The 21,920-nt window shown below is 45.4% G+C and overlaps 1 long non-coding RNA gene across 1 annotated transcript; it reads left to right on the top strand.

The window, feature by feature from the left end:
• Positions 1 to 1,889: 1,889 nt before the first annotated feature.
• Positions 1,890 to 9,456, top strand: LOC126522622 (uncharacterized). Its single transcript, XR_007597478.3, has 4 exons — positions 1,890 to 2,076; positions 2,619 to 2,695; positions 6,780 to 6,834; positions 9,365 to 9,456. It is a non-coding gene; the product is annotated as an uncharacterized lncRNA (long non-coding RNA).
• The last annotated feature ends 12,464 nt before the right edge of the window (positions 9,457 to 21,920 follow it).

Raw genomic sequence — 21,920 nt, 5'->3', positions numbered from 1 at the left:
GTGCTCATGCAGAGCCGGTCCTGCATCCCGACTTTCAGCGCTGTACCCGGCGGCTGTGCTACCTGGAAGATGCTGCCATGGTCGGGTTTCGTCGCATGCTGCCCAGACAGGCTGTGCCGATATGCAGCAGTGTTCATCGCCGTTCCTAACCTGCAGACGCGGGGTAGCGGCCCGGCTTCCGTCCATGTCACAGTGACTAGCGGTTGAGCTACACCCCGGCGGCCGCAACCACGCCGCTACCACTCCTAATAAACTGCGACGGTTGGAACTGTGAGTGCTGCAGAACCTCGACTGAGGTTAACTACTCGAGTGGCAAACCTGTTAAATGTACTGTGTAGTTATATTTATGTGTCTGTGTCTATTATCATGTCTACTGCCGGTGCATAAATTCATTCTTCTCTCTCTTGGGTGATTCCTGAGTACGTCTGGCTGACCTCCGACCACACATTTGCCCCCACTAACCGACGCCATTATACCGAATTATTCAAGGACACTTTATAGCTGGGTAATCATTTCATATAAAACTAATCAATATAGCTTCCATTTGACTAGAGGACAAACCTAATACATCACGAAGTACAGCCGCAGTAAGAAGCGCAAGGCCGTATGAGGCTTACGTTCTGTTATCCGAAGCATCCAGAAAAAAAAAATCGCTGTTCGCATTGCAGATATCGCGCTCATTACCATTTCGCTTGCATTCTCCCTGTTAGACAAAGGTACATGCACCGACTATCTAACTTTCGCATTCAAGGTTACTCGAAAGCCTTCATCCAAAGATGCTACCGATCATATAGTCTGGAGGGCGCCCGGTTCGATGCAAGAACGTTTTCACTCTCGAACACCGTCCCTATATAAACAATGGCCGCCGAAAGAAAAACATATCCTGATCCATTACAGATTTCCGCACTTGTGCCGCTTAGGCTCTGATCGCCGCTCACCTGCAAGCACCAAGAACGCCACGATGAAGACAACGGTGCTCATAGTGGCCGTCCTACTTCTCTCAGCAGGTATGATGCAAAGCTGCGAAGTTCTTGAATGGCAAAGTTTTTTGAACTGCTAAACCCCTTATATCTAAGGCAATGAAAAATATTTTACACGATAGCAGGCAAAACACTTCATCTAAGCCGACAGAAGTCATAAACACTGTACGAATTCATTTTTTCCGATGACCACAAATTTATCTGAGGCGAGAGTTGGACAGTGATAACAATAATCGTTTATTTCATTCAATTATTGCGTTATGTACGATACGTATCATCACTGCAACTCATCACGACTTGAATGAAAACGCTTCATTTCTTTCCGTGAGTGATCCTAAATAAGCATTTGAAGGTGAGCGTTATGGTGGTGAGGTACGATCAAACCACCTCTTATGCTCCCATAAGGGTGTTAAAATCTTTAGTGCTTACCACAAAACTGTACCATGCCTACAACTTTGTGTCTAATGCTCGGCGACAAGGTTAACAAATTTTTGTATAAGGAAATCTTGAAAATAATTGTCTGAAGCCACTTGACCCAGATGTTCGATCAAACATAATAATAACGTATTAATCAGACATAAAATTATTATTGTAGTTTTGCTTTCTCTTCACGGCAATCTTATGTCCTCACTAAGTACGGCCGCAGCAAGCAGCACAAGGTCACGCGATGTTTGTGTAGCCTCATAGGAAACGTGCCAAACAAACGGCTGCTTGCATCGCAAATAACTGGCTCAACGCCAGTCCGCGCTTATTCTTACTTTCTCACCCTCAGCGGCCCGAGCCGTACAGAACAGACGGTTAAGCACAGCTACGTACTCAGTTTACCCAGCATTCATAAACAAGGCTCAAGGAAAACACCTCTCGAAAAGTGGTACTTATGTATTCTGGAAGTAGCCTGGAGGGCACCGAGAACGCTTTCTTTCTCTAAGAAGGTCCCTATAAAAGCAGGAGAGGACGCAACGCAAACATCTTTGTCTCGAGTATAGACCCCCCCACTTGTGTCGATTAGTCTTGTATCGCCGTTCCCCTACAAGGTCCAAGAACACCACGATGAAGACAACGGTGCTGATACTGGCCGTCCTTCTTATCTCAGCAGGTACGTTCAGAGCCGGCAAAGCTTCTTGAAGCTCTCCTATATGATGGGAGGATACGTACCTCGCAGGTTATGTTTGTCAATCTAAAATACAGCAATATCGTAGCTTAATTATGCTTCTATCTAGACATTGACCTGGAGGTTCCGAAGTCAGCGACTATATGTGTATCAATATACACATATACATGTGTGTATGACATGTGTATGAATATTCCCTTAGAAACACGAAGAGCACAGAACTTAAATACCAGTAAACTATGCCACCTTACAAAAATTAAAGCTTATTTGAATTTAAACTGCAAATACCGGACGATATCTGCTGACTGCTAGAGGAGTGCGCTGCGGAGGCTTAAGTACAATCGTCATGGCAATAAAATACGGCAGCCGACATGCATATAAGAGTGATAGAACGGTCAGTAGGTCAAGATACGAACTATATTATTTATAAATCCGTTCTCACTTTTTCGTTGTCATATGATGTAAGATTCTGCTGGCATTCGTGAGCAGGGCACTACGGGAAACTTAATTCTCAAGTATTCTCGCAGTGACGCTGACGGAGGGGTCTCCGGCTAAACCATCAAGATCCGGTTCACGGGGGGCTTCGCGAGGCAAGAAATGTGGGGTAAGTACAATTTTGTGTTAACAAAAATTTAGTACCAAACATATCATTGATTGTACGGGCGACTTACACAAAATGATGATATTTTTCTGTTTTTATTGTATGTTAACGCAAAACTTTTTGTTTTGGTAGGAAAAGTGTTGTCGAAACAACAGGTTGTTGTCTGAGGCCAAAACGGAAGTTTTGCAGGCGCCCGAAATCACGGTGCAGTAAAACTGCGAACACCAGACGCCCTAGAAGGATAATACTGTTCGGCCCATTAGCACGGGCTACAAACCAAAGCACATGAGGTGGGCTTCGGTGAGCGAAAGCAGTCATGTTCCTCAGAGTACAACGCTGCTCACAGCGGAAAAAAGCAGCACAAACATCATTCTGTTGGCATCTTATAATAAATGTGAGTACCGTTACAGCAAGAACATAGTCGTCGAGAAGTTGTGATGCCGAAGGCTTTTGGTATGCATTTACTCATCTTGAAGGAGCTGATAAGCTGACAGAAGCCTTAGGAATAACTGTGTTCATGGGCGCTGTAACGTAAAACTATTCCAAACATTTCTATTCCAATTCTGCTATCAGCCCTCCGCGATTGGTCAAAAACTTTTTTCGACCACCCCCCACTTCACCTGTCTGTCACGCGACGTCACGACAACCGCAATACCTCCCCATCTGATATGATGTGTACACATTGATTATGCATTATTTGACAGAAAAAAAACTTATTTCTGATTCGAGCCCTTTTCGCCATTAGCCCTCGGCTATTGGTAAAGTTTTCGGGCTGCACCCACTTCACCTGCCTGTCAGGCGACGTCACAAAACCGCAAGTATTCAGCGCGTCAAAGTGAGGTGTACGCGATCAAGATGCATTAATATGCCGAACAAAACTGAATTTTCTTCGGAATAGCCGCAGGCTGCCCCGTTCCGAAAGGAATAAAAGATGGCTGCCACCGATCGCTCAGACGCTGGCTACCCGCACCTGCCGGAGAGCATGGGTGTATTTGCGTATAATAAAACTCTTGAGTGACCGTGCAACGTTCTCAAGCACTTTCGGCACGTTCACTACCTCATACTGCCAACTCTTCTTTGCTGAGGGTCAGTTTTAGCGTCATTCTTAAGCTTTCGTTGCATGCCGCCACGATTTTCGACCAGCCACCACAAGCTAAGTAATGGAAAGCCGACCAATCGCAGACGCCGGCACCACCCTCTTCATCCGATTATCGATTTCCAGTTCATTGGCTCTGCGCCAGTGAATCCCTCTCCACTTGAGCGTTCTCCTCGCCTCTTGTCAGTCAATTAGATACGACAAGCCGCTCAGTGTAGGCAATGTTATTCGTTTTTCAAGCAAACAAAAGTGACTTCCTATGAACGAGGATAGCGTTTGATTTTTCTGTTCAGACAACCCTGCGGGTGACCGCCCGGTGCTTGCGTCGATGGTTACGCAAATTTGACGTGAGGAAATTGGAATGCAAACATATTGGAATAGTTTTACGTTATAGGGCCCCTTGATTCTAAAAGCGGATGCAGCGTCCTGTCGTTGAGGGTGCTTTAAAAGCGCATTTTATCAGACACCAATGAATACCTGATATGGATGTGTTGCCAACGCATAGCAATCGTATAAATTAATTTAACTGCAGGGAAAACTAATGTAGCCGCGGTTCCGAACCAAAGGACAAATATCGCACTAATGAAAAAAAGAAATACTGAAGAATTATTAAGATGCAACGCACATGCTGGAGTTGCACATGGGAAGCCCAGCTTCACCAAAGTCAAACGGTGTGAATAAATCCGACACAGCTAGCGATGGTGCATACTATAATGTTTATTATCATCCAGTGCACCATGCAACCGAATGCATTGTTTACCCACCTCAAAGGTTACACCTTCAATCGCTGCATTTTTTATGTTTAAACCCTACAACGCTTACAAGCCCAAATGGAAACACTCATTTACGAGGATGTACAATAAACCGTCTACACAGTTAAGGCGACAGAACGAAGGTCATGTAAGATGTTCGTCGAGGCAAAAATGACAGTGTCAGTAGTAGCAATAAGTGAATATTTTCTACCTTTATTCGTAACAGTTGGACATATGTCCCCTGCAAAGCACAGAACGGTTTGATTAAACAAATAAAAAATATGAACGAACCCGTTGACTCAAATGCTGTATTTAAATACGAAGTTAGTGTGCTCGCCAGAGACTTATAATTTGGCAATATTGACACATGTGCTTGTTTTTCGGGTGATTGTGTTTCATTGTCCAACATATGTTATCGCTATCGCTATGTTATCGCCTGTTGTCACTGAAGCTTGCGTAATCTGGTTGCATGTATGCGCGACGCGAATGGTGTACGACTTTCTGGAAGAGTTTCTGATCAGATTTTCGACGATCGCCGATCGTGTTCGCCGCTATTGTTGTGATTTGAGTGTTACTTGCTTTTGTGGGCACAAGCTCCCCCAATGAAAATTTAGTTCCGTCATTCACATCTTTACCGCTGTATTACGCACCGTCAATACTACGTGGCAATTTATGTTGAGGTGTTATGTTGTAACCTATTATTGTGCATATTTGAGGTACACTTACTGGCACTACCTTGATCGTCAGCATACATGGTGCATCCAAAGTCGTTTGCTGATACCAGCATATCGAACGCATATAACCATGATACATCTCCACAGATATAACCGACCCGGCGGCACATAGCAGAAGCACGCCGAACCCCAAACGTGAAGCGAAGATAGGCTGGTCCCCATTGATTCTATGGCAGTCGATCAAGCTAGCATGACGTCACGGAACGAAGTGCACCGGCGTAGTGCTGTCTAGTATGCGTTGACGAAGTCTCTCAGCATACTCGCTTGCGCGCGGAGTTCATAACTCCAAGGAATGTTCAGCGGCAATGAATTGGGCACTAATGCCGATCACTATTATTGATTATTAATGATGATATGCATTCAGATCTCATAAGAAGTGGTTAGGTGTCCTTGCATTTTTGTTTTAAGGACTTGGGTACAGTGCAGTTCCATTAGTTTCAAACAGCACTGTAGACAAGAGGTAACACTATAGGCGGAGTAATTCTGGGTAATGCTGCGGCCACATCATTATATGGTGTGGTCGCGTCGAGTGCATTACTGAACCGGGCTTGTCAAGCGATGACACGGTGAAAAAATTTCTTTGTCTACTCACAGCGAACGGAAGCATATCATGAGATATTTGATGCTGCTCAAACAATAATGAAGTGGTCGAATCACTGCGTTATTGCAAGCAGTGCTCTAGCGGCGTTAATCAAAATGTGGCATCAGATAGTAGAAATGTGATGTTGTCTGGCATGGTGGAGACCAACCGTTATCATAAAACACTTAAAAAAGGAAATCAGTAACTGTGTGCAAGAACCTGTTAGGTCATAGATTTGGGTGGCATTTTCGAATTGTCTCACTTGAAAATTATCCGCTTTTAGTAAAAAAAAGGGACAAGTTGTTTGAGGAGAGCCTAATAACTACTCATCACAATTGTACCTTAGAGGTACTAGAAAGCTGACTAAACTGACGTCGAAGCACAGTCTTCTAAATTTCAAGGCGTGCCGCTGACCACTCATCAATAGGTTTCTGAACCTTCTGTAAATGTGGAAGCTCTGCTATGGTAATGGTCAATATTAGTGGGTGATTAAACAGACAGTTACATAGTTATATGCTTCAGTCATAGAATGTCTCACAGTATTACCCAGTGAGGAAACTGACTCTGCATTATTAACGGGAATGATAGCATGTGGTGGTTTCGTATCGGTATCGTTGTCGAAGAACCAGAACATCTTGAAAGCACCTCTTGTTGGCCGCATTCCGTCTGACACAGCGGTTATTTGTCCACTCAATTGTATCTAATGCGCTGCGTTTTGACTATTACGTGAAACATGCTTTATTGAACCACAGGTCTGTTCGTGGGTTGAACAATTTTATCAACATAATGAATGTGCGTCTCTTGTGTTCTTGCTTGCTTGTTTATCGCACTCTAGGCCTTAAACTTTATTAAAGTACGAGATATGGTGAAGGAAAAGAAAACACAGCTAAATAACTAACTAATTGAATTTGTGTTTTGCTCGCAGAACTACTACTGCGAACCAAATGAGACCTGCGAGCCATCATTTGTGGGGCCTGCATGTGAGTACTTTACTTCGTCCAGTCGCCTTGCTTCTCTATCTTGGCAGCGTGACTGTCACGTTATCTGCGTATGCGACGTTTAGCATGGCGATATGACATGGCACACATTCGTTTAAAAACATGCTCGTGTGGGGAAATTGCCGACCAGCCACCGAAGAGCAAGATATCTGTGTGCTTAGACATCCTACTGATCCTCCATGCAAAGTGAAGATCATTGACCGATTAGTTCTTGAGCGCTACCGAACTTGATGTGTTGGGAGATTTTTCCGTGTTTATAGGTAGCTACAAATTGACACACATGAACAGTTTGCAGTCAAATAACACAACTCATTGTATCGCGATGTACCGGTGCTAGCACTTGTGAGAAGCTCAGTCTCCTATGATCATTCTCATTATAGTTTACTGGGAAGCCAAAGGAAAGAGTGTGTTAGCACGATACATGTTGTTGAAAAGAGTAATAATGTAATTGTCCTATACGATGAAAGAAAAAAAAATTTTGATTTCTAAGCTTTTCTTAATGGTAATTACTGCTTCAGAAAAATCACACTGTGTTGGGATGCATGTACAGCTCATGGCGGAGACTTTTCGTGTGACAATAGACTGTTATTAACCTAATAAGTAACAATTTGCCTATAACTACAACCTGTAGTGCGAGTATATAAAGCACCCATAATTAGCTCTGGTAAAAGAACAAATACCGATATCTTTTTGTATCAACGTTAGGTACGTTCAGAGGCCATAAGTATTTCACAGTTGAAATGAAATCATTTTTAATGAGCTTCACTTATTAAGACTACGAGAGTTTCGGTGGTTATAATACGGAAATGAACCAAAACAATCATCATCCCAGGATATCAGGAGTTGAGGAATGGAATCAGTTTTAGCTTTGTGTTCCATAAATCCCGCCGTGGTTGCTGAGTGGCTATGGTGTTAGGCTGCTGAGCACGAGGTCGCGGGATCGAATCCCGGCCACGGCGGCCGCATTTCGATGGGGGTGAAATGCGAAAACACCCGTGTACTTAGATTTAGGTGCACGTTAAAGAACCCCAGGTGGTCGAAATTTCCGGAGTCCAACACTACGGCGTGCCTCATAATCAGAAAGTGGTTTTGGCACGTAAAACCCCATAATTTAATTTAATTTTTTTTGTGTTCCATAAAAAAAAGATTACAACGAGAAGTGTGACAGGTAACTGGCAACTTTTCGCAAGAGCAGCGCTACAACTGCCGCCTGCCAAGTCATAAAATGCTCGCCTTGAAACTCCAATTGTAGGCTAATGTTTAGAGCATAATTAGAATGTACATGAGCAGGTACTGTAAGAAGCCATGGTTGAAATTTCATCAGCCCGCAAAAAGCACGCGTGTACCGTCTGAGCACCGTCAGATAGTACTCATGTTTTGTTATGCCAATATTATTGTGATGATTCATAGCGTTAATTGTTTGACCACTGGATAGCTTTAATTTTATTTTCATTTACATGCTGCGTGCCTATTTCATAAATTGCACCTTATGCCTCCAGTTCTTTTCTTCATTCTATGATTTCTACAACGGTTCCGCACCATGTGTGGTGTACTCCTTTGCTGTATACTGGAGCGTTTTCTTCCAGCGCATGTTGGCTTTCAACTGTATACGCCGTTGCACATTCTAGCAACTGTCTATGTTACAACTACACTTCGCATCAATTTAAACACACCGATTCTTAAAATTTGATGCCTGTGTTTGTCTGCGGCTTACATGTTCATAGTACGTTATTGGCACAAAAAGCCAGCTGGCAATGACAACAAATAAAGTATGCCGCCATTTAGTTGTTTGAATAAGTGAAACGTGTAAATTATAAATAGATAATAATGAAAGCGGGCGAAAAAGCATGGTGCCGTAGGGGGAATACGAAACAACATATTGGCATGACGCGTGCGAGGCTCTTACAATTGGGATACCGTGGCACTGTCTTCCCGTCCACTTTCTTGCGTTCTTATGCCTGTGTACTAGAGTTACCGCTGAGAGTGTTAACAAGCAAATTCACACACTGCATTGGCCACGGGTATAGAATACCATTTTGCAAACCACGCGATGCTTTTCGACCGAAAGGATGTTCAAGGTCAGCCACTAAGGTCTTCAGTGGCGGCACTGGCTCGCACTTTAAGCGCCAACTTTAATCTTCCCATATCCATCATTTCAATAATCCTCTTAAACAAGCAAGCTATTCCTGCCATGCTTTCCATCTTGGTATGGCGTATTGTCTTTATGTGGTTGTGTCCTTAGCGTAACCCCGGCTCTCGTACTTCTAGCGCATTATCATTTATTTCTTGCCTACTCTCATATGGCGCTCAACTATTACGAAAAACTAGCGACAGAAATTTATAACCTTTGCGATTTCATTAAAGGAATCAATAATTCCTTACTTCCTGGTTAGGAAGTCGGCACAGAAGCATTTCCTTCTAGCATGGTTGATTACACAGGGGTATGTCGACAGCGAGTATGATGCTAAGTTGTGTTTGCAGTAAAATAAAAGCCTTTCATCAATCTATGCAGGCACGTCTAAACTTCAATACAAGTAGAAGACCCATGGATGGACACCAACGAGATCGACCTGGTTGGCTGCGGAATAAAGTTACTTGCGTTCACCGAGTGTTGTATGCGAGCTGATTCAAAATATCTTTGTTTTAAATTTATGAGATGCATACTACAAGAGTTTCACGATATCCAACAAATCAACGTCATACCACTGAAAAAGGAAAGAGCACAAAGGCATGTAGAAAAGACCACTCTGAAATAATTATTAAGGATGCGTCAAAAGAAATCGTTAAACCAAAGCAGTAACAAGTAAGTACTGCCAAAGGCGAATTGCAAGCTATTCCCGATCCTCGTTCAATAGCCTGCGAATATCAAACAGCTGTTTTCACCGTTATTACAGAAGAGCCTTCACACCCTTGTATTAATAAGTGTGTGAAGATTTTTCATCACATTACACGCTATAAAGCCTTGCCTATCCAAAGTACAACTGGAGCATTAGGAACAAATATATAGTTTGTGCATATATCCTTGAAACTCCAGAGGCTCTGAATGACTGTGGTTGATTTGTTAATGTCTGGCATCTTAAGTGACGTATTGGACTTCACTATTTGACTTGTCATGCTTTATGTTTGTATGGCCGCGAAGATTATGTTTATCCTACTTTCACCCAGATTTAACTTTCTGCGAGCACAGTTGAAAATTGTGAAACATTTGAAGACCATTCCTACTTTCAAATAGCGTGTTTTTAATTCGAAGACCGCATCAAACCAGAGAATATTCGTGGTTATTTCAACTCGCAAACGCTGTTAACTGTTGGTGGAAAAAAAGAATGCACAAATGAGAAGCTGGGCATAAGTATACAGACCTAAGCCGCTGCTTTCTCGTAGCTAGAGAGAGAGAGAGAAAGAAAATGCAAGGGAGTCAAGCATACGCTATGAGTTTTGCTACACTACGCAAGGAAAGGGTAGGATCAAAGACAGAGAGAGATAATAGAGAAAGCTGCACTGCTGACGTCCACATGTTAAGAAGCACGAAAAGTACATAAATTCTTGTAGGTAGAAGTACTCTTGAGATCTTGTGGGCACGTTCTAGTAGTTTTTTGCACCAGGAACGCCCATGGGTATGGTTTAAGGATTTCCGTATAAGAAAAGCCATGCGGCCTATTAAAAACATAAAGCACCCTATGCAGGCCGTCCAGCAATGGAAGCGCTCTTCGAACTGACCATGTCTGTAGCTCAGTAAAAAACATAGGAAGTGCCTCAACCAGTCAGTGCAGCTTGGCGACGGCCTGCAGGTCCTGACGTCACAATTTGTCAGGAGTTGATGGTGAGTTTGATGCTGTCGCTGTGCCTTGTAACAATGTTGGAATAATAATCAGAATGACGTATATAACTGTGAGCTTGGAGACTTTACGATGTCGTTTATCTCTCCTTCCTTCATCGGCATTATGACTATAATGACAATCTGTAGAAAACGTGGGAAGACGACGAAGTGTCTTCTTGACAGAACGCTTGTTTCTGTGCTCTCTGCATTTTTGGTGAACTCTTTGCCTTTCGGGGTGCCTCACCTCCCCGTCTTGCGACCATGGACGCGGAGCATGCCACAGGCCCGCCTGGCCAGAAGTCATCACGGCTGTCAACCGCAAGGAAGCGAGTTGGCTCCCCCAGCGACACCGAGGACACCGAGCTGTACTCTATGTCGGAAGACGACTCATCCGACGACGGCTTCATACCCGTCCGGAGTAAGAGGGCGAAGAGAAAGATCGCCAACACAGCGCCGTCACCTCCTGCGAGCACTACGACTATGAAGTCAAGGCCTGCGCGCTGGCCACACGTCATCATCTTTATGCCGGAAGAACCGTCAAGCAACCTACGGTTGCTGAACAGGCAAGCCCTATCCATTTTTCTGGAACGTGCGGTGCCGGATCAAATTAAAGACATCAGAATAAACCCACGCAAGAATATACTCGCCATAGACGTGTACAACGCGAGTGCGCTTGGAACACTTCAAGAAATCACGGATCTTGGCGGAATCGAAATGCGCCCCTTCATCCCGATCGACGACACATCGATAGCTGGTGTAATTTACGACATTGACATTGCCATTCCCAATGAAGATTTACCTAGCCTCATCAAGCCGGCAAACGAGGGCACGATCATTACGCAAGTGCGCCGTCTTGGGAATACGCGCTGCGTAAAAGTAATCTTCAAGGGGGATTGCATACCCTCCCACGTTAAAGTCGGACATTTTCGACATCCAGTTCGACCATTCATCCAGAAGTCGCTTCAATGCCATCAGTGCTTCAGGCTAGGACACGTAAAGGGCGTGTGTCCCAACTCGCTTCTGTGTCGCCGTTGCGCTGAACCTCATGCAGAAGTGACCTGCGGTGCCACATTTCTGAAGTGCGCCAACTGTAGCGGCCCTCACGCAGCCTCGTCGAAAGACTGTCCCCGCATCAAGAGGGAGCGCGCGGTTCTGAAGCAAATGGCCAGAGACAATTCGGCCCACAGGGAGGCAGCCGAAGTAGTCCGGCGTCGGCGTCGACGTCGGCACCGTCGTACGTCTTCAAAGAAGGCGCATGAGCGAAGCGATAGTACCCGCTCCACTACGGTACCACCTAGTCGCGACGCGAAAGGGCCCACTACTTCCACGAGGGCATCAGATAAGACTCTTTCTTTAGAGGAATGGCCTACGCTACCGAGCCGCTCCCTTGCTAAGGAACCTCAGAAGGTCACGGCGCCACCGGAGCCTTCTCCGGCCATTGATGATTCACCTAAAACAGATCAAGTCATCTCGGTGCTACGTTCCCTCATGGAGGCCATCCGAACGATTTTAGTTGAGATGGGGACACCGTCTGCTCGAAGCGCACTTAAAGTGCTGGACGCCTTAAGCCCAGTGCTTGAATCCCTCAACTAGAAAGATGGCTACCCATACCCCATCCTTCCGAAAAGAAGTCAAGGCAGCGTCCGTTATGCAGTGGAACGCCAGAGGGCTAAAATCACGAATTTCAGATTTCCGTCAGTATGTGTACACCAATGTGTTTCCACTCATCGTCATTTGTGAGCCCAACTTGTCGAAACCAATCAGACTGTCAGGGTACGAATGTTTCATGTCATCAACAAATAGTGCATGCAGCAAAATCATCATTTTTGTTCGTCGGGAACTCACCTATGTTTTGCAACCGATTGCGCCCCACGACGACAATCAGTATATATGCGTCACAGTTAAAAAGAACAAACTCTTGTTTACTCTCATAGGCGTGTATATATCGCCTTCCAACAATTTCGACACTAAAAGATTAGCGGATATCTTGAGTGTTTGCCCCGCCCCATGGGTCATCATAGGAGATTTCAATGCACACCATCCAGCATGGGGAAGTACAAAGACAAATGCAAGAGGACGAAGATTATCAAGCATCGCCTACAACTATGGCCTTACTCTCTTGAACGATGGTAGCCCCACCTTTCTTCGAGGCGTGACTTACGGCAGCTGCCTCGACCTTGCTTTTGTCTCCAACTCTCTCGCCAGATATGTGAAGTGATTTCCAGATATTGAGACACATGGGAGTGATCACATTCCCACCTATCTGAACATCAAAGGCTTGTCGTCTAGATCTGGCCCACGGAATACCATTCGGACGATTCAATGGGCCAACTTCAAATCTGATATGGAAGATGCCTGCAGCGAGGGCCTACCCTCTGGGTTAGAACAAACAATTAAAAATACGATGCGGAACGCCACTCGCATACTGACGATCTCTCACACGCGAAACGACTTCGACATAGAATTAGAGCGACTTCGCGCACTTCGTCGCCGGGCGGAACGTCGATATCGGCGTACAAGATCAAATCATGACCTTAGGGCAGCCAGGAGGATACAAAAGAAGATTCAGCGTCGAATGGATAGATTAGCGTCGGAACGTTGGGCAACGTTTTGCCAAACACTCGACCCCCGCAAGCCGCTGTCTCACATTTGGAAAACGGTGCAAGGTCTGCGTTGCCTTCCGGAACAGCGTTTTCCATTCAAGGCACTCGCGCTTTTCCAAGGGCGGCAAGACATCGATGTCGCAGAAGACTTTTGTGCGCGAATGGCAGACCAAGCGACACGTCCAAATCCTCCAGCCCGAGATGATGTCCCCCATTCCCGAGATTGCCGCATGGACCTTCCTTTTACAATGGAGGAGCTCGAGGCGGCACCAGCTCTCTGCAGGCGCTCATCATCTCCGGGTCCAGATGGTATATCATACCGAGCCTTGTGCTATCTCGGAGAATCCGCACGGATAGCACTATTGAGTCTCTACAACACCTCATGGCAGGAGGGAAATGTTCCTGACGAATGGAAAGTGAGCCGCCTGGTGCCAATCTTGAAGCAGGGCAAATCCCCGCTAGAGCTCACCTCTTACCGCCCGATAGCGTTGGCCAGCTGTGTAGGAAAGATAATGGAACGGATGATCCTTGGCCGCCTGGAATGGTACCTTGAACACTACAATATTTATCCGAGTTCCATGGCTGGTTTCCGACGTGACCGCTCTTCCATCGACAATGTAGTTGATCTCGTTTCATATGTCCAGCACGAAAGGTCCCGTAAACGTTTATCTGCAGCTTTATTCTTAGATGTGAAAGGGGCGTACGATAACGTATTACATGAGGCTATTCTCGACGCTCTTGTGACGGTTGGCCTAGGTGGCAGAGTATTTTCATGGATTGCAAGTTACCTATCTGCAAGATCATTCTATGTATTAACTGACGATGGCCCAACTCCGCGACGCTATACCAGCAAGGGCGTCCCTCAAGGCGGTGCTCTCAGCCCGACACTATTCAACCTCGCTCTTATTGGGCTTGCTGAACACTTTCCAACTACCACCAAAATTTCAGTATACGCAGACGACATCTGTCTCTGGACTTCGGCAGTCACACGTCCTCAGATACGTGCACGGATTTAGAGAGCGGCTACTTTGACAGCGAGCTACTTGTGTGAACAAGGTCTCAGCATATCGCCAGAAAAATGCGCCCTAGTGGCGTTTACTCGCAAACCAATGACGCCTTATGTCATCTCAATCAATGGGCGGACCATTTCCTATGTCAGAACCTACAGATTTCTTGGCGTAATTATCGACCGAGACCTTTGTTGGAGCCCGCACGTGGCTTACATGAAACGACGCCTAACAGCAACCTCCCAGTTGTTTAAATACCTGACAGGAAAGACGTGGGGGATGTCAGTAGACGCAATGCTGAGACTCTACAGAGCTCTCTTTCTCGGTTTTTTAAGATACAGTCTACCTGTACTGAACAACACCTGCAAGACAAATATTCGTGTTCTGCAAGCAGCGCAAGCTCAAGCACTCAGAGTTTGTCTTGGTTTGCCGAGATGCACGTCAACTGAGGCAACTATTGCGATTGCTCGGGACCATCCAATGCAGACTTACATCACGGTGGAAACCCTGAGAACGCATATCAGACATTTGGCACGGGCCCCCTATCACCACCTTGCAACACTACCTTCAGACAGGCACCAAGCATCATTCTCAAAAACTATTGTCAAGTACAACGACAAACTTCCGTCGGGCTTCACCGCTGCATCTAAACCATCGATGCCCTCTTGGTGCCTTGTCAGCCCCACAGTCCATCTCGACGTGCCAGGAATCGGGAAAAAGTCTGAGCTGTCGTCGCCTGTGCTGAAACAACTGTCTCTGCTTCTTCTGCACGAGAGGTACGCAGACAGTGCACATATTTATACTGACGGTTCCACAAACATCCAGTGTTCGTCCGGTGCTGTAGTCGTCCCAGAAAGAGGTATTACCATCAGCTTTAGGACTGACCACCCAACGACATCTACATCTGCGGAACTAGCTGCTCTTCGAGCTGCACTTTGTTTTGTCAATCGGGAACCACCTCGACAATGGTCAATTTTCAGCGACTCAAAGGCAGCCCTACAATCTGTACTATCAGCTCTGCGTCGCGGGCCATTCGAACAGCTCGTATTCGATATTAGATGCCTATTCCATACATCACATGAGAAAGGACATCACGTGACGTTTCAGTGGCTGCCTAGTCACTGCGGCGTCATCGGAAATGAAGACGCCGATAAAGCCGCTCGGACAGCTCTTGAAGACACACAGGAAGAGGCCATACCACTTTCACGGTCCGACGCAGCCAGCAGACTTCAAGTGCTTGCACGGGAGATCACGCTCTCTCTATGGTGCACACCAAGCAGCCAGACCAACCGCAGCAATCATCAACACGACCTGCCCTCCATGATGCATCTCTGTATGCCAACCGGACTCCGCCGAAGTGAGGCCACCCTGCTTTATCGCTTATGGCTAGGGGTGGCCTTCACGAAATCTTACTCGTTTCGCATTGGAATGGCCGACAACGCTCTCTGCAATGCCTGTCTTTGCGAGGAGACGCTGTAACACATTCTGTGCGACTGTCCTGAATATAATGTTCAGAGACAGTCCATGGCGTCCGTTCTAGCGCACCTTGACAATAGACCATTGTCAGTTGCAACCATTTTCACATATCGACGACTGAAGACATCGCAGCTGAAGGCGACGAAGGGACTACTTCGGTTTATGAAGGATACGGGCTTGGACAAGCGGCTGTGACAGTGATGTCACGTACCGCACAAGAGTGACAGACTGTAACCAACGATGTGTGTGCCGTGTTATGTGCCCTCTACCTCTTTTCCCCATCTTTCATCCCCCCCATCCCGCTCCCATGTGTAGGGTAGCAAACCGGTTAGGCAAAACTGGTTAACCTCCCTGCCTTCCTTCTCCACTTTTTCCTTCCTTCCTTTCCTTTGTAGAAAACGTGCCAGAAGGCAGAATATTCTTTTGAGGGTTAAGCGTTAAGCTGCCACGTCGTCTATGTTTCCTTGTCACTTCTGTAGCAAAGCTTTCACTTCATTTTGTTTATTTATGGAAGTACCCAAGGGCAGCTCTACGCATTTGTATTGGTGCACATATGTTATACAACGATAGAAAAGAGAAAACAAAACACAAGACCGGAAACAAAAGTGATACAAGACGAAACAAAAAGTTGAATTACAACTGAAAGTTTTTCCCGTCATAAAAGTTTACCAAATGCAGGTAACAGTAAGTTTTCTTTTCTTTTTGCCATATATCGACACGCTCACTTATTTACCTTCATCCAATGACTGCTTTTCACCGGCTAACAAATGGTAAAGAAATATCGCTGGGCGCAAGTAGGCTTTCTGTATCGGAAGTTTCTCGAATACTATCGATTGTATTAAAAATTGTCACCAAGCCACGTGTTCGGTTCACGACGGCAATACTGGCGTACATTCTAGAACTTACGCGGGCGCCAGTCATTACGTTGGATGGTTCATTGACCCATGTAAAATAGGCGACGCGACTGATCCGCAGATGAGATTTCGACGACCATCGACTGTGCTCGCCGCTATCGTTGTGTTTTGAGTGTAACCTTTATTAGAGCGTGGCTGTCAGGCAGCGGTTGCGGAGGCAAGCGTCGGCATCGGCGTAACCGAGAGAACGACCACAGGTGAAGGATTAAAGAGCTAACGTGCAGCACAGCGTGGGATGGAAGACACGAGGAGGAAAGCGAAGGAGAAGGGTATGGCGAAAGCATGAGAAGAAATGCGTAGTGCCTCGACTATTGCTACGTGATGGCGCCAGAGTAGCACAGGTTCTCTGTGGGGCCTGTCTTCGGCGGCTGCTGTGAATCGCGCCCACGCGTCTCTCAGGGGCTGCCTCTCGCGATCTCGAAATTAGCAAGGCAGTCGCGCTACACTTTTGTCCCTTTGGAACATGCCGCACTGACAGAGTGTCAGCGCCAGCCAATATGTAGCGAAATGAAAACACCTATAGAGCTGGGCTCAAATTTCGCTTTAGGGAGTATCGTAGTCGTCGGTGAATTTTTTTTCTGGCTGCAGGTTCGCACCAATAAGGAGCTAGTTCCTTGATTCACAGTTTTTGCTAGTGTTGTTATCCGCCACTAAAACGTGACAACATCTTCTATCAAGGTGCAGTGCCCTGAAGCGATTTTTGTTGCGTGTTGATCATCCAAGGTACATCGATTTGCTTCTCCACTTAAACACAATACAATTGTTTTTTTTTAGTTCTGACTAGGAGCGTGCCCAGAACTTTTAAAAGAAACAAAGTAGTATTATTACTGATATGAAGAAAACGGGGTGTTGCCTCGGCGGGATGAGCAGCATGTAGCGCATTGTTTCTTCTGAAGCAGAGGCAAATTTCCGCTGTGGACAACATTCTGCTTACGGAAGAGTGGCGTGCATCAGAGTCCCTTGTTCAACGATTCGTCAATGTTAGGACAGAAGGTACATCCCAAGCACTGCGGTATGTCAGACAAAGCTTTGTCATCCGCCTGATCGTAAGACAGCGTTAGGTATTTATTGAATCACTAAAAATGGCAAGTGATATTTAAATGTAGCAAAAATAACGAGTGTCTATCGAGGCAAAAATATAACAAACGATTCTATAATGAGAAGAAGGCAGCAAACATCTCTTCATTGCAAAGAGAATGATGGAATTATTGGAATGTGAAAGGTTCTTATGAAGCTGAGCAACTATAAGAATTCCGGCAGGATTAACAGACGAATTTGCCGGGACTGGTAGTACTGATTTACTAATATCACATCTACTGCACTACAATAATATTCTTTCTATTCTACAGTTAGCCACTCGCGTCAGAAAATATTTATTGCTAAAAGCTGTTGAGGATTTAGATATGGCGGCTGTTTAGAAAGACTGAGATATGGCAGGAAAACTGAGTTGCGGAATAAATTGAGCACCGTATAGTTAAATTCAATCGAGCCGTGTGAGTTCTACATATATGTACGATGGCTTCCAAATAATTTGAAATGCAGGCTCCACCTCGCGTCAAATAAATCTTTATTACACCCGGAAGTGGATGGTTCAGCTAGTTCGTCTTCGGAGTATGCTACGAAAAAATAAAATATAGTATACGCGATAATTCAGGTACTATATTCGTAACTATTAATTTGCGTAGTGTAACTGTATTCATAAGTCATGACGATGATTATTCAATTTTATTGGCAGAAGGGCCAGATATGGGCAAAGAGCACCAGATAAAATATAATAAAGAATGTGAATGATAATGTGAGTTGTATACATATGTAAATTGGCTGTAGAGATGCCTAAAAATTAGTCCCTGTAGAGTGCGTAAAAATGCACGGGTATTAAAATAATGGGAATGACTAGTAGTGTCTGCTATGGCCCTAAAGCTTCTGTTACCCAAGGGTGACGTACTAAACTTCTAACAGTAGCACTCGTAGCTCACGGGAGAGCCCTTGAGTGTGAGGTTGAATAGGATGGGGCTTAGTACACCGCCTTGAGGAACCTCTCGGTAGGTATAGTGTCGTGCGGTTTGACCATCGCCGGTATACAAAGAACAGTCTCATAAAAAGGTAATCAAAAATTCGTTGAAAAACTCCACCACCTTGGCCAACCATATCAAGAGCATCGAGGAAAGCCTCGCGAGATAAGTTATTGTATGCCGCTTTGGCATCCAAGAACAAAACTGCAGATAATCGTTTGCATGACTTTTGATGCCGGACATACGTAGCGAGATCAACAACACTGTCTACAGATGAGCGATCTCGACAAAAATCAGCCATACAATTTGGGAACATTTAGTGTTCCAGGTACTACTCTAAGCGGGCAAGGATCATCTTTTCCATTATCTTTCCCACACAGCTGGCCAGCACTATTGGGCGGTATGAGATGAGTTCAAGTGGAGACTTACCTTGTTTCAGGAGAGCGACCAACCGGCTTGTCTTCCAGTCTTCGAGAACCATGCCATCTTGTCATGATACGTTGTAGAGATCTAGCAGCTCTCTTCGTTCGCCTTCACTTAGGTTGTTCAAGGCGCTGTAAGATATTCCATCTAGTCCAGGGGATGAAGAATGCCTGCATAGAGCAAGAGCCGCTTCAAGTTCCTCCACTGTGAACGGAAGATCCATGCGGCAGTCAGGCGAAACAGGGATGTCACTGGGGGCTGGAGAGCCTGAACCGGTTGCTTGGCCAGCGGCCCTTGCACAAAAGTCTTCTGTAACATCACAATCCTGTCGCCTCCGAAAGAGCGCCAGCGCTTTGAATGGGAAGCGTTGTTCAAGGGGGGAACGCGGACCACGCATGATTCTCCTGATGTGAGAAAGTGACTTCCGGGGTTCTAGTGACTGACAAAACATTGTCCAACGTCGAGATTACAATCTATCCATGCGACGTTGAATTTTCTTTTGTAGTCGTCTGGCTATCAAAGAAAAACCATTTAACGCCTCTTGCGAAAGAGCTGGAGACGAAAGCTAGGTCAAGACAACTGCCATAATTCACACCTCGTATAAACGTTGGGCTGCCGTCATTCAGAAGTGAAAGGCCGTAGTTGCAGGCGAAGTTTGCTAGTCTTTGTCCTCTTGCACTTTTCCTTGTGCTTCCCCATGCCATATGGTTCGCATTAAAATCTCCGATGATTTATGGAGCACGACCTACCGACAAGATGTTCGTTAATCTTTTGGAATCAAAAGTACTTGAAGGCGGTATATAAACGCCTACCAGCGTAAACATGAATTTGCCCTTTTTAATTGTCGGTCAAACATATTGATTGTCATCGTGAGCCGGAATCGGCTGGTGAAGATATGTTAGTTCTTGAATAATAAAAACGATGACTTTGCTACATACACTAGTTTTTACGGACATAACAGCCTCGTATCCCGATAATCTGACTGGTTTTGACACGTTAGGCTTACATTTGACAATTATTGAGAACAATTTAGTATATATATAGATTAACGAAAGTCAGAAAGGCGCGACTTTAGTCCTCTTGCGTTCCACTGGATGATTGACGCTACCTTGACTTCTTCTCTCAAGGATGGGCGATGGTTGGCCATGTCTCTATTCGAGAGACTCAAGCACTGGGCTTAAGGCGTCCAGTACTTTCAGTCCACTTCACTTCACTTTGGATTTTCACTATTATTTCCTTAAAGACCCCTCAAGGTGGGTATTACATAAGGGGTGGGGTTTACAAATGTTATTTATTCTAATTAGTGGCCCCATGAGTTCAATGAAGAATATTACTATTAAGCTTATCAGCAAACGACGATGAACAGGTGATTTCGGATAGGTGACGGGGCAGGCCGTTCCAGTCGGTTGATGATCGGCAAAAGAAGGATACAGAAAAGGTTGTAGTATGGCTGCATGGACGGGTTACTTGCAACGAATGCCCTGTATGCGGGAAATGGCGAGGGAGTAGGGCCAACACTTATGGTGCATAATGGAGCGAGCTGTAATAAAACTTATGAAAGAGGATCAACGAATTAATGCGACGCTGGGATAATAGCGTGTTTAAGGCGGACTGCGCTTTTAGTAGTGATATGCTAGTGTTGTAAGAATACGAACAATGAATGAATCTTGCCGCACTATTCTGAATTCTTTCAAGTGCATTGATAAGGGAAGTTTGATGTGGTGACCAGACGGCGGATGCGTATTGAAGTTTCGGACGTACGAGCGTCTTGAATGCTAGTAGTCTGACGTGTTGCGGTGCATGACGCAGATGGCGTTTTAGGAATCCCAATGTTTGGTTAGTGGAGCCAGTAATGCGCGTTACATGAGCAGACAAGTCTAAGTCTTATGAAAGGGTGATGCCGAGGTATTTAAATGTGTCCACATTTTCTAAGGTAGTATTAGTAATATTATACGGTGAGTATAAGGGCTGATGGCGGCGAGTGAAGCACATTACTTTACATTTATTAGGGTTAGCAGTCATTAACCAGTCGTTGCACCAGTCATGCACTTTGTTAAGGTCATTTTGTAAAATACTGCGGTCAGAGTCGTTAGTAATTATGCGGTAGATGACACAATCATCAGCGAACATATGTATTTGAGGGGAGCCATTACGAGGAAAATTAAACATTAAGAGGAAGCAGACGTGCTTCCAAGGCTCGAGAAAATCACTTGAATGGCATCTATCTGGGGACGCTGCATCGAAATACCTTCACAATCTTCTTTAAGCTTGTCATCAGCGGAAGGAGCCGGCTCCCTAGCGGGCTTGCCAATCTCTGGCTCTTTGGGGAGTTGCTGGCTTTGAAGCGCAAACCGTTCTTTTTGAGAAAGATTCCTTTCAGTTGACTGTCTTGTGCTGTTGAGCTCCTTTGTGGCCTGACTGGAGAAGGTGGGGCGACAATTCAACGTTCTCTCTCCTTTCGTATCCCAGCCTTTTTTAATGAGGTTCGGTGACGCCGACGCCGACGCTGGATTGTTTCAGCAGCCTCCCTGTGTGACGAATTGTCCCGAACCATTTGCTTGAAAACTACGACCTCTTTTTTGATGCGAGGGCAGTCCCTAGATGAGGCAGCATGGCAGCCATTACACTTCCTGCACTTTAGGACAGTAGCCCGGCAAGTGTACTCCGCCTTAGGTTTAGCACACCAAGGACACGGTAGCGAGTTTGGACAGACCACCTTGGCACCTCCAAGCCTAAAGCACTGATTGCATTGAAGAGGCTTTTGTACGAATGGTCTAGCAAGGTGTTGGAAGTGACCAACTTTGAAGTGAGATGGT

The sequence above is a fragment of the Dermacentor andersoni genome, chromosome 6, assembly GCF_023375885.2.
Source record: "Dermacentor andersoni chromosome 6, qqDerAnde1_hic_scaffold, whole genome shotgun sequence".
NCBI lineage: Eukaryota > Metazoa > Arthropoda > Arachnida > Ixodida > Ixodidae > Dermacentor > Dermacentor andersoni.
Note: the sequence above shows the minus strand (reverse complement) of the source record. Positions and strands in the feature narration are given on the sequence as shown.